General features: G+C 50.2%; 1 pseudogene; it reads left to right on the forward strand.

Moving 5' to 3' along the window:
• The first annotated feature begins 11,890 nt into the window (after positions 1-11,890).
• Positions 11,891-13,116, forward strand: LOC136154500 (phosphoethanolamine/phosphocholine phosphatase-like; annotated as a pseudogene).
• The last annotated feature ends 558 nt before the right edge of the window (positions 13,117-13,674 follow it).

Consider the following 13,674-nt stretch of genomic DNA (forward strand, 5'->3'; position numbering starts at 1 on the left):
TCTTCTGCCTCCCACCCTCCCCAGGACACACGTCTTCACCCGTGCTTCCTCTGTCCATCCCTCAGGGGTCGTCATTGGGTGGCCCCTCGGTCACTGGGTCATTAGGATGTCAGATTGGGGTCCTTTTACTAGGGACAAACGTTAAAGTAGCACTTTGGGTGTGCTGGGCTCGGTTCTCCACCCTTGGACTGTTTCCAGTCTCCGCGAGGCTGGGACTAGAGAGGAAGGGAGGGCTGGGAGCTTAACTGTGTTAAGGGGACCCCTTAAAAGCTTCACACAGCGTCAGTGTTTAGATGAATGACTTTCCTGAATCTTACTTCCTAGCTGTTCCCCAAACCTTCTTTCAAGGGGCCCGGGCTTTCTCAGTGCTGCACTGTTGTCCCCCACTCAGCTCTGCCTGCTGGCCTGGGGCCGACTGATGGAGAAAGTGCTCAAGGGGTCAGCCTTTCAATTCTCTTCCCATTCCCCTGCCTCAGCCCAGTCCCAACTCACGCCTGCTCACACACACACAGACACAGACATATAAATGCACTGGTACACACATACATAGATACACACACACACACACACACACACACACACACACATATATCGTTAGACCAGATTGGTGAAAAATCTTTGTTTTAGCTTCCCACTCACTGGGCATGGCCATCTTCTCCGTGGGCACATCATGGAGAACCCAGCAGTGATGACCTCAACATCAGAGACCCCCAAAATCCAGGAAACTCAGAGCCCTTGACCCTGAACCCGGGAGAAGTCGTGCCCAGAGGACCTGAACCCACAGATGAGTGTCTTGGGCTTTGATATGGGGGGAGGAGCCCAGGGATGAGGGCAGATACCTCTGTCTCTCTCTCTCTCTCTCTCTCTCTCTCTCTCTCTTCTGGGGGCTCAGCCTTGCTCTCAGGTAGCTTCTCCCATGGGAAACAGGGTATCAACAGGCCTGGCCCTGGCCCCATCACCTTCTGTGTGGGATTTGTTTGGCAGAGGTCATCGGTGGCAGTGCCCCAACAGCTGCTCTGGGCGTAGACCTGCAGGCTAATAGCCTTTCCTGTCAAGTGCTCTTCACTCACATTGCTCTCCCAGGTGCTGGCTGTGGCTGCAGCTCTGAGAGGCCCGAACCCAGAACCACAGTCTTTGGGGACCGCAGTGGTGAAAATGCAGCCCTTGGGGAACAGGGGAGGCAGGCCCATAGAGAAGGTCTAGCCTGCCAGGCAGAGCAGGGGAGGCTTGTTGCCAGCAGATCGAGGTGCTGCCTCACCTCACATTAGAGTCTGGTTGACCCTTTCCACCTCACTAGGAGCCTGGGAAGCTGGATTGTGTGTCTTTTCCCTCTCAGGTGACCAGGAAACAACCAACCATTCCCCAAGATGGGAAAGGAAGCAGCAGCCACCGGGAATGCTGGACTGTCCTCAGGTAAGGCTTCCTCTGGCTCCTGAAATGCACACCCAATCCTCATGGTGGAATCTGGATCCAAGTGCAACTGAAATGTGTGGGCCTCCCCGCCTCGTCCCCATCCCACACCCCTCAGAAGGAGCCCACCTCCTGTCCACTGAGAAAAGTCTTTCCCTTGCCATTCTAGACATCTGGTGTTTGGATGGATGGCCCTGGGGAGTGGAGAAAAAGGAGGCGATGGGAGGGCAGTCTATACTAACCATTTCTTTTCCTCCCATGTCTACTGGCCTAGTGTCTGGTGCTACAGAGAGAAATGGATGACCTTAAAGAGCAATACAGTATCAGGAACCAGGGACAGAGAGCAGCGGGTTCTTAGTGCAGAAGCGGGATGTGCACTTGGGGTGGGGTGGGCTGCAGGTCAGGGGACCTCGTAGGGATCAGCATTCCTGTGGGGAGGAGAACTTATCAAGCCTGTCCCTGGAGCATGCGGTGCATGTTTAGCTGGGCGTGCAGACAAGTAGCAAAGTACTGTGTGGACTGCGTGCACACTCTGTCCGCCAGATGAGTCCTAGAGAGCTCCTTCTGACAGGACTTGTGGAGACACCATGTTGATTTTTCCCTTTAACTGCTGCTTGGTGTGGCCTCTAAGGTTCCTCTTAGATTGTTTGTTTGTGAACAATTTTTGAACTTGAGAGCTGCTGGCACATTTTGGTTCATTTTAGGAAATAGCTCCACATTGAACTCAGGTGGTGGGGAGTGATCAGGCCCAGAGCTCTTTGAATTGGGGCTAGTGGGGTGGGTTTCAGGTTGTAGGGCTAGGTTGTTCCACACAGGGACAAGGGGACATGCTTCTATATCCCTCTGTCTGGAGCACCTTCTTATGCCTTTCCCTATTGCAGCCGCCATGCAGCACCTGGCTGACAAGTTCCAGATCCTTTGAAGTGAGTGTTACACACACCATACCCCTTCCCACAGTCCTGGCTGTTGAGCAGGGTTGTGGGCTGGCCCTGTCTTGAGGCTGTTCCCTGACTCTGCTGTTTCATAGGTTGAGACCAACATCTTTCCACAAGAGGAGCAGGTGTTACCTCTGGGGCTGGTGAGCTGTGGCCAACCTTGTTGCCTCCTGTTTTGCCTCCACCAGGGCATCCTCTGCCCCTTGTTTTGCCCCCTCTCCGCCCCAGTCTCACAGCAGTTTTTGATTAAAGGACTTCTCATATTCTGTGTTCTGCCCTCTCTCTGTGGGGTAGGGGTTGGGGGAGTGGGGCAAGGCCTGGTGGGGAGCCACTCCATATCAGATCCTGCTGCAGAACAGTACCTTTGGCATCCTGTGTTGGGGACTCTGGGTCAGCCTCTGCTACCATCCAGGCCAGCAGGGCAACGGATACCCCTGGTCTGGGTTCACTGAGGGCCTGGACTGGCCACATTGGCACATCCTCCCATTCCCCTAAAGGCCCTCTTCTAGTTCTCTAAACACCCTCCTCAAGGATTTGCCAGTTCCCATCCATCGCTGACATTCTTCCTCCCCATCGGAAGGAACTCATGACCCCCTTAACAGAGTTCCAACCCATCCTCCTTGCCACACTGGACTCATTGTCCTATTTACCGTGACCACTCTCTTTTCCTGTTGGAGCACCCTCGATCCTTCCCATGACTTGCCATTGGTGACCTTGCCTGAACGTGTAGTTCAGCAGGTGGAAACAGGCACAGTTGCCCTCATCTCGCCCTTCCCAGGCTCTGCCCTCTCATTGGAGTCCCTACTGCCCATACCATCCCCACTCCCGCCCCAGTCCCACCTTGCACGCTGGAACCTGCACACAGTCCTCATCTCCTCTTTAGCCTTCACCCCAGAGACTCAGGCACCAACAATTTCCTTTTCCTTCTTTGGATTCAATAAAGGGCTTGGGCATGAAGCTTGGACCCAGTGAGCTGGGGAGCAGGAGGGAAGGTACAGGGAACACAGGAGACAAGCTAGTCTCTGGGCTGGAGGTCAGGGGATGCATCTGTTTGGTGCCAACCAGGTCAGACTGCACCCTGGCAGCCAGGGATGGATGGTGGTGTCCTCAGTCTTTTCGCATCCTCCCTGCCCTAGCCAGCTGACCACCCTCGCCTCGCCTGAGCCTCTCTATACCCTTGAGTGGAAATGGGCCCATCATGCTCTATGGCGAGTATGGTTAGTAGGTCTCTGTTCTTGCAGGGTCCCTGTCAAATACTGTTTCACCAGACCCATGACACAGATCTTCCAACAAATGATATTTCCCAGAGTATCCCAGCTCAGTATCCCAGACTATTTCTTTTTTTCCCAGTTATTTTTATTAGTTGGAGGCTAATAATTTTACAATATTATAGTGGTTTTTGCCATACATTGACATGAATCAGCCATGGATTTACATGTGTTCCCCATCCTGAACCCCCCTCCCACCTCCCTCCTCATCCCTTCCCTCTGGGTCATCCCAGGGCACCATCCCCGAGCACTTGTCTCGTGCATCCAACCTGGACTGGAGATCTGTTTCACACTTGATAATATACATGTTTTGATGCTGTTCTCTCAGATCATCCCACCCTCGCCTTCTCCCATAGAGTCCAAAAGTCTGTTCTATACATCTGTGTCCCTTTTTCTGTCTTGCATAGAGGGTTATCGTTACCATCTTTCTAAATTCCATATATATGTGTTAGTATACTATACTGGTGTTTCTCTTTCAGGCTTACTTCACTCTGTATAATGGGCTCCAGTTTCACCCACCTCATTAGAACTGATTCAAATGTATTCTTTTTAATGGCTGAGTAATATTCCATTGTGTATATGTACCACAGCTTTCTTATCCATTCATCTGCTGATGGGCATCTAGGTTGCTTCCATGTCATGGCTATTATAAACAGTGATGCGATGAACATTGGGGTACACGTGTCTCTTTCAGATCTGGTTTCCTCGGTGTGTATGCCCAGGAGTGGTGCTGCTGAGTCATATGGCAGTTCTATTTCCATTTTTTTAAGGAATCTCCACAGTGTTCTCCATAGTGGCTGTACTAGTTTGCATTCCCACCAATAGTGTTAAGAGTGTTCCCTTTTCTCCACACCCACTCCAGCATTTATTTCTTGTAGACTCTTGGATAACAGCCATTCTGACTGGTGTGTAATGGTGCCTCATTGAGGTTTTGATTTGCATTTCTCTGATAACGAGTGATGTTGAGCATCTTTTCATGTGTTTGTTAGCCAACTGTATGTCTTCTTTGGAGAAATGCCAGACTACTTGTTTAGGGCACATGACAATGAGTCTGAACTCTGTGTTCAATTTCCTCATTGCTGGAATTTGGGGAGCACTTCCTTTCTCTCAGCCAGCACTCCAGGACTGTGCCAGCCTGAGACTCAGAGAGACAGATTTGTGTTTTTTTTCCATTTATTTTTATTAGTTGGAGGCTAATAATTTTACAATATTGTAGTGGTTTTTGCCATACATTGACATGAATCAGCCATGGATTTACATGTATTCCCCATCCTGATGCCTCCTCCCTCTTCTCTCTCCATCTGATCACTCTGGGTGTTCCCAGTGCACCAGCCCCAAGCACTTGTCTCATGCCTCCAACCTGGGCTGCTGATCTGTTTCACACTTGATAATATGTGGGAGAAGGCGAGGGTGGGATATTTTGAAAGAACAGATCTGTGTTTGAGTGAACTGAGGGTAGGTTCTGCCTGACACCATTCCTGAAAGACCAGGGTTTTATTACACAAAAGGGGGTATGATGGAAGGTAGCACATTCAGAGTTGGTGCCTGGATATCTCTCTGTGTGAATAAATGTCAGCAAGGATAATGCCCTTGAGGCATAAGGATGTGATTTGGGGAGAAAAGAAAGTAGAGACTGGTCCAGATTCTGTAAGGCATTGAGTGAGCAGAAGCCAGGGTCGGACCCCCAATATTCAAGGGGTGTTGTCATGTTCCCAAAATGTAGGACAGGGATGATGCAGGAGTCAGCACACCTCAGGACAGGGTGTTGGGACTCTCACAGAGTTGGAGTCGCTGGAGGAGGCCCTGGATCCTACCTTGCCATTCTATGATATCTGCCAACTGCTGAGGGTGTGGATGAATGAAAATGGGAAGGGTGGCTCTGGAGAGCACCAGGGATACTGCTGCTCATCTTAGAAATAGGAGATCGCCCAAGATGAATTAACCGAGGCAGGCACAAGAAGGGTGCCACGAGGAAGCGAATATAGGAGTGACTGCACCTGGACAATGGGGAACACTGCGCCCATATTCTCACGTTGATTCCCTTCCAGGCCTCTTGGAATGAGGTGAGGTGGACAGTCTACGTGTGGGTTGGAATAGTAGACACCTCAGTGTCAGAAAAGAACATGGGTGGGACTTACTCCTTCCACTCTCAGACTCCTCCCTGGAGCATGTGGGCTTGATCACTTAGTTTAGAGTTGACCCAGTGGTTATTGCCTGATGGTGTAGCACTTCTAGCTATTGTCCGAGTGAGTAAATTTAGCAGAGACCGTCCAGCTGAGGTCTCCGGCCACTGAGACATGTAGGTAAGTTGTGCCCGGGGAGTCCATCACCAGCATCAGCATCACCCTTGGGCAGATAGGGGCCCGGGACTGTGGTCACCAGGGTGAGGAAGTGGAGAAGCTGAGGGAAGTGGAGGTGCAATGGCATGAACATAACCCCTCATTCACTTTTGACCAGGCCCCCTTTCCTCCTCTGAGCACCCAGTTCAGACCAACTACCTCACTATAATGTTGCTGGAAACATAGACATCACAGGCCTTGGCTCAGCCCCAAGCCTTCCACTTCCAGTGGGAAATCTGTGGCAGGGCCTGAGGCACAGGTTAAAGAAATCCATCTGGGCCCCAGGGGGTAGGAGGAATGCAGAAGCCCGGCCTCATTCAGGGCATCCCTGTTGCCTTTCCCCTTCAGCCTTGGAGAGCCCTAGGCCCCATCCTGCCTGGTTCTGCTGCCTGTCCAACTCCAGGGAAGACGCTCGCTCCCTATCACACCCCCAGCCCACCAGCACCAGCCCCAGGTCTACCGCTTTCTCTGGACTATTGACGGACACTGGCACAAACAAAGAATTTACAGTAGGTGAGCCCTGAAGAGAGCGCTAGCTGCAGTGGGCACAGTAATCATGCCCCAAAATGTCCAAGTCCTAATCCCTGCAGTTGGCTTATATGTTCCTTTGCATGATAGCAGTTGGTTAAGCTTGCAGATGCAATAAAGGCTGCTACTCAGCTGACTTAAGGTGGGGACACTCTCACCTCCAATGGGCAGGTCCGGCCAGGTACTCTGGGCCTGCCAGGGTTGCCAGGTGGACTGTCCCTGTGTGACCCAGGGAGCAGCGTTTGAGTGACTACAGTGTGCTTGTTGTACCTGTGCTTGTGCAATCAATGTTGACATCCTGGTAAGTACTGCTCAGATGCAGATGGAGGACTTTTACAAAGAAGATTCACTTTCTTTCAAAAGATTTACCATTTCTAATTCATAAAACAACCCTTCCAAACATAGAAGAGAAATTGCATTGAATTAAATATGAGTTAAACAGACAACACATATACACATTATAGACAGGTTAAGCCTTCAGTCTGACGAATAGGTAGGTAACAATCAACCCATTTCACTATACTCAGGTGACATGTACATTGCACATCCAGGAGTCACCTGTATATCCTTTTCCCTCACAGAATCCTCGTGGGTAAGTCGACCTACTGCCTATTCCATTTACTCGACATTCTTGAGGGGGTCAAACTATATATAGAGAAGACAGATGGGGTGTTGCCTGCCTCTGGGGATTGACATAAGGGCTTAACTGACAAAAACCCAGAAGCAATTTTGCAGGTGATGAAAACGGTTTTGTTTCGATTGTGGTGGTGGTACCATAAGAGGATGTGCTTATAGCGGCCAGAGACCTTGTAAGTAATTCCATATTACTGAGATACTAATACCCTTTCTCAACAGCACAAGAGACAGCTTTATGCATGGTCATCACCTCATGGTCAATGCCAACATGAAATTGATTACAGTCTTTGTAGCTGAAGATGGAGAATCTGTATATAGTCAGAAAAAACAAGACCTGGAGTTAACTGTGGCTCGGATCATCAGATTCACATAGCAAAATTCAGGCTTAACCTAAAACTGTGGTGAAAACTTCTAGACCAGTCAGGTACGACCTAAGGCAAATCCACTATGATGATGCAGCAGAAGCGACAAATGGATTCAAGGGATTAGAACTTGTAAACAGTGTGTCTGAAGAAGATGAACTGAGGTCTGTAATACTGTACAGGAGGCTGTGAACAAAACCATCCAAATGAAAAAGAAAAGCAAGAAACCAAAGTGGTAGGAGGCCTTACAAATAGCTAAAGAAAGAAGAGAAGCAAAGATCAAGGGAGAAAGGGACAGGTATCAAACTAAATGCAGATTTCCAAAAAAAAGCATGGAGAGACAAGAAGGCCTTCTTCAATGAACAGTGTATAAAACTAGAAGAAAAAACAGAAGAGGAACTACTAGAGATCTCTTCAGGAAAATTGGAGATATTAAGGGAATATTTTCCCCAAAGATGCGCACAATAAAGGACAGAAGCAGAAGAGACCTAGTAGATGCTGAAAAGATCAAGAAGATACGGAAAGAATATACAGAAGAACTGTACAAGAAATATCTTAATGTACTGGATTACTGCGATGGTGTGGTCACCTCCCAGAGCAACCTATTCTGGAGAGTGAAGTCAAGTGGGCCTTAAAGGGCACTGCTCTTAATAAAGCTAGTGGATGCGACAGAATTCCAGTAGAACTTCTCAAAACCCTAAAGGATGATGCCATCAAAGTGTTGCATTCAATATGCCAGCAAACGTGGAAGACCTAGCAGTGGCCACAGGACTGGAAAAAGTCAATCCACATCCCAATTCCCAAAAAGAGTAGTACCAAAGAATATGCTAACCATCAGGCAATTGCACTCATCTGCCATGCTAGTAAGGAAATGCTTAAAATCTTGCATGCTAGGCTTCAGCATTATGCGAACCAAGAATATCCAGATGTCCAAGTTGGGTTTAGAAAAGGAAGAGAAACCAGAGATCAAGTTGCCAACATTCGCTGGATCATAGAGAAACCAAGGGAATTCCAGGAAAACATCTACCTCTGTTTCATCAACTACGCCAAAACCTTTGTGTGGATCATGATAAGCTGTGGAAAGCTCTTAGAGAGATGGGAATACCAGACCATCTTACCTGTCTCCTGAGAAACCTGTATGTGGGTCCAGAAGAAACACACACTGTATGGAACAACTGATTGGTTCAGGATTGAGAAATGAGTATGACAGGGCTGTCTGCTGTCACCCTGTTTGTTTAATCTATATGTTGAGCACATCATGAGAAGTGCAGGCTGGATGATTTACAAGCTGGAATCAAGATAGGCAGGAGAAACCTCAACAACCTCAGATATGGGGATGATACCACTCTAATGGCAGAAAAGGAAGAGGAACTAAAGAGCCTCTTGATGAGGGTGAAGAAGGAGCGTAGAAAAAGTCGGCTTAAAACTAAATATTGAAAAGAAAAAGATCATGGCACCCACCCCATTCCATCAAGGCAATTAGAGCGGGGGGGAAGGTGGAAATGGTGACAGCTTTCCTCTTCTTGGGCTCTAAAATCACTGCGGATGGTGACTGCAGCCATGAAATCAGAAGATGTTTGCTTCTTGGCAGGAAAGCTATGACAAACCTAGACAGTGTGTTGACAATCAAACACATTACTCTACTGACAAAGATCCATATAGTCAAGGCTATGGTCTTCCCAGTGGGCATGTACAGTTTGAGAGATGGAGCATAAAGAAGGCGCAGCACCAAAGAATCAATGCCTTCAAAGTGTGGTGCTGGAGAAGACTCCTGCGAGTCTCTTTGACAGCAAGGAAATCAAAACCAGTCAATCTTAAGCGGAATCAACCCTGAATCCTCACTGGGAAGGAATGATGCTGAGCTGAAACTCCATTATTTTTGTCATCTAATGTGAACAATTGACTCATTGGAAAAGTCCCTGATGGTGGGAAAGACAGAAGGCAGAAGGAGAAGAGGGCATCAGAGGATGGGATGGCTGGATGGCATCACCGATGCAATGGACATGAACTTAGGCAAACTTTGGGAGATGGTGAGGGACACGGAGGCCTTGCAAGCTGCAGCCCATGGGGTCGCCAAGCGCCAGACACGACTGTGTGGCTGAACATCAACAACAAACCCATATTCTTGAACAGTGATAAAAAGTAGAAAGCATCTGCAGCAAAAAACAAAACTGTAGAAAAAAGCAAACATGTGGAGGTGAAGTCAGTGAAGAAATCAAAGAGTAAATCATAATATACCTATAGGGAAATGAAAGGGAAAACACAAACCCTATGGAAGGCAGCAAAAGCAGTTCTAAGAGGGAATTTTGTAGCAATACAATCTTACCTCAGGAAACAAGAAAAACCTCAAATAAACAACCTAACCTTACACCTAAAGCAATGAGAGAAAAAGGAACAAAGAAAATGGAAAGTTAGCAGAAGGGTAGAAATCAAAGATCAGAGCAGAGATATAAGCAATAGAGATTAAGAAAGCAACAGATGAGATCAATGAAACTACTTTGACCACCTGATGTGAAGAACTGACTCATTGCAAAAGACCATGATGCTGGGAAAGATTGAAGGTGAGAGGAGAAGGGGACAACAGAGGATGAGATGATTGGAGAACATCCCTGACTCGATGGACAGGAGCTTGAGTAAGCTCCAGGAGTTGGTGACGGACAGGGAAGCCTGGCGTGCTGCAGTCCATGGGGTTGCAAATAGTCAGACACAACTGAGTGACTGAACTGAAGTGAATAAAACTAAAAGCTGGTTCTTTGAAAGGATAAGCAAAACTGATAGACCTTTTGCCAGACCCATCAAGAATAAAAGGGAGGGGGGATGGGGGGCAAGTGGAGGGGACGGCCCAGACGCACGTCATCCACGGCCCCTCCGGACTGGAGGGACTCGTGAGAGCCGAAGCCCAGAAATCCGGGGGTGGATAAGACACCGCATCCCCTCCAATTCCCGTAAGCACCCCTTGCTCCATCCTGAGCCCAAACACCTCAGCTAGCCCGTGTACCCCTACTCTTCACACTCCAAACTCAGCCGGGACAGACCTCTGCCGCCGCCGCCTCCCACCCGGCTGGAAAAGCTCAGAGGTCCTGTCCCCCTTTCCTCTGAGAGACACTATTTGCTGACCACAAGAGGATTCAGTCACTCAGGAGAAAGCTTCCAGAGCTTTGGCCACAACTAGATTCCTAGACTACAAATGCTTAGGGAAAAGGCTGAAACCCACATTCCATGTGTAGCCAGGGAGTGGGGACAGATGGGGTGCCTCAAGATGGAGGGAGCCCTTCCTCTGACTGGTGCCCTGCTCCTGCAAAGTCCCAGTCTCTCTCTTGAGAAGCTGTTGATTTTCCTTGCTGTCCTGGGATGGTCTGGGGAGAGTCACCTTGACAAAGTCAGAGGGGTACCCAGTGTCAACCCACTCTCACCACCAGAGGGCAGCAGCCAGCCAGACGTTTGCTCCTGCCCCTGTCTAGTCTGGCTCGCAGTAGTGGTCCAGATGTGTCCCAGCTGCATCTAGTTTCTCATTTAAACCCAGGGTGGAGGGGAGCAACTGGGAGCTATAGGTTTGAAGCAGCATTGGTGAAGGCCCCAGGAAGCCAAATCCTGTCCCCAAAGTCACATAGCAAAATCTGGCAGAAATATCAACCTGACTCTTGGCGGACTGCCAGTCTCTAGAAGCACCACTGAGTGAGACAGTCCTAGATCACCTGTGGTACCCAGGGGTCCTAGCCCTTCAGCTGCAGTGGATGCCCAGCCCTGGGCATCTGCCTCTTCCCTTTTGAGGACAGAGGGCAGGCAAGGCTGTGACCAAGTGTTCATGAACCAGGCTTTGCCCAATAGAAACATGGTAGCCTTGGGCAAGTTATTTAATCTCTCGAGTCCTTTTCATCTGCTGGATCCATGGAATTGTGTTGAGCAAGGACAGAATATGAGTGAAGCTGATTTGTAAGCCATGATGTACCATACACAAGAAAGGGGCAATGAACATATAGAGAAAAAAAACACTGGTCTCAGACTCTGAGATCTGGTTTTGAGGTCTGTCTCTGCCATATATAGTGGGTGATGTTTGCACAAGTTGGTTACCCTTTCTAGGTCTTCAATAATATCTGTAACCTTTCCAGCATCATGAGGGATTGTTAAGAGGATGCCTAGCAAGGGCCTTGTGGTCCTTAGCTTATTTGATGGGCTGTTTTTACTGAGTGGTTCCTGGGGCTCAGGAGAGGGGATAGGATCAGGTGGATGTTAGTGGTGGAAACAAAGCCACCTGACTGGGCACCCTCACATGGACCTTGTATGGTGGTCAGGAGCTCTGGACCGACAGCTGGAGGCCAACAATCCCTACAGGTGGTGCTCAGGGTGATGTACTGACAGTGAGCGGATGTTTTCCAGTTGCTGGCCTCCGATGCCTGTCTAGGGACAGCGGGATGGCTGCGCAGGGCTCGCCGCGCTTCCTCCTGACCTTCGACTTTGATGAGACTATCGTGGACGAAAACAGCTCCCAGAGAGCCTGCGTGCCACCTACCGCGAGGGCTTCTACAACGAGTACATGCAGCGCGTCTTCCAGTACCTGGGTGACCAGGGCGTGCGGCCACGAGACCTGCGCGTGGTCTACGAGTCCATCCCGCTGTCGCCCGGCATGGGCAAAATGCTGCAGTTTGTGGCCAAGCAGGGTTCCTGCTTTGAGGTTATTCTCATCTCAGATGCCAACACCTTTGGCGTGGAGAGCGCGCTGCGCGCCGCCGGCCACCAAGGCCTGTTCCGCCGCATCTTCAGCAACCCTTCAGGGCCCGACGCTCGGGGGCTGCTGGCGCTGCAGCCCTTCCACTCACACAGCTGCGCGCGCTGCCCCGCCAACACGTGCAAGCACAAGGTGCTCAGCGACTACCTGCGCAAGCGGGCCCACGACCGCCTGCACTTCGAGCGCCTTTCCTACGTGGGCGACGGCGCCAACGACTTCTGTCCCATGGGGCTGCTGGCCGGTGGCGATGTGGCCTTCCCTCGCCGCGGCTACCCCATGCACCGCCTTATCCAGGAGGCACAGAAGGCTGAGCCCAGCTCCTTCCACGCCAGCGTGGTACCCTGGGAAAATGCCACCGAAGTGCGCCTCCATCTGCAACAGGTGCTGACGCGTGCTGAGGACGCGGCCTGCAGGGGGCGCCCAGCGGGAAGGGGGCCAGGGGGCTGGGGACAGGGAAAGACAAACCTAGTTTTATTAGTCCCTTTCCCTTTCGTTTTGGTGGGTCCCTCCAGGAATTTTGGGAATCCGGAGCTCGCCCATTTGGGGGCTGGAGGAGAGAGTTCGGAGCTGTCCCCGTCTATGCAGTTAACCCAGCTTGGCTGTCTCCCCCAGTTCCACTGCAAGCGAATTCTAGAGTTTGGCCCCACCAGGGTGGTGCGCAGACCCAAGCAGGCAGCAGTGTTTTCCAAAAATCTTGCCCCTTCCCAACTGGGGGGAAGAGGTTGCCTGGCAGGGTAGAGAAGGAACATCTCCCACTGTGTTGCATTAACTGTTGCCTTGGGCCGCATGATTTCCTTCCCCTAGACTTCTGTCAGGGGGACCCAGGTCCTGAAATTCCTCCCCCCCACCCCTTCAGCCCCAGACTCCCCGCGGAGAGATGGTGCTCTCCACCGACGCCAGTCTCAGGCCTAGGTCTTGCTTTACCTTCTGTGACCCTACACTACACTCCTGCCTCCCGCCCCACCCCCCCCACGCACGCTGTCAGCGTCCCTACAGGAAGAAATCCCAGAGGGAACAATCGCCTCCTGGTGGTGGAATGAGGTAGCACACTGTCCAGGGCTCGGGTCCCGCCAGCCAGGGACCTCAGAAAACGCGACCACGTCCCCTCCTCGCACCCCAGCCTCTTCTATGCAGCAAGAAACCAGGGACTGAACCAAAGTCGTCCCGCCGACTGGACCCTCTGAACCCCTCCCCTCCCGAATGGAACAGAAAGCCATGATGATTTAAAAGCAGAGCCAGTGAAAGCCAAAAGAAAAAAAAAAAGAAAAGAATAAAAGGGAGAGGGTTAAATTCAATAAAATTAGACATGGAGATGTAAGTTGCAAGTGATATCACAGAAATACACAGGATTCTAAGAGAATACAGGAAGCAAATATTTGCCAATGAAATGGACAACTTAGAAGTAATGGACCAATTATTCAATTCATTTCAGTTCAGTTCAGTCGCCCAGTCGTGTCTGACTCTTTGCAA

The sequence above is a fragment of the Muntiacus reevesi genome, chromosome X (assembly GCF_963930625.1).
Source record: "Muntiacus reevesi chromosome X, mMunRee1.1, whole genome shotgun sequence".
In the NCBI taxonomy this organism is placed as follows: Eukaryota; Metazoa; Chordata; class Mammalia; order Artiodactyla; family Cervidae; genus Muntiacus; species Muntiacus reevesi.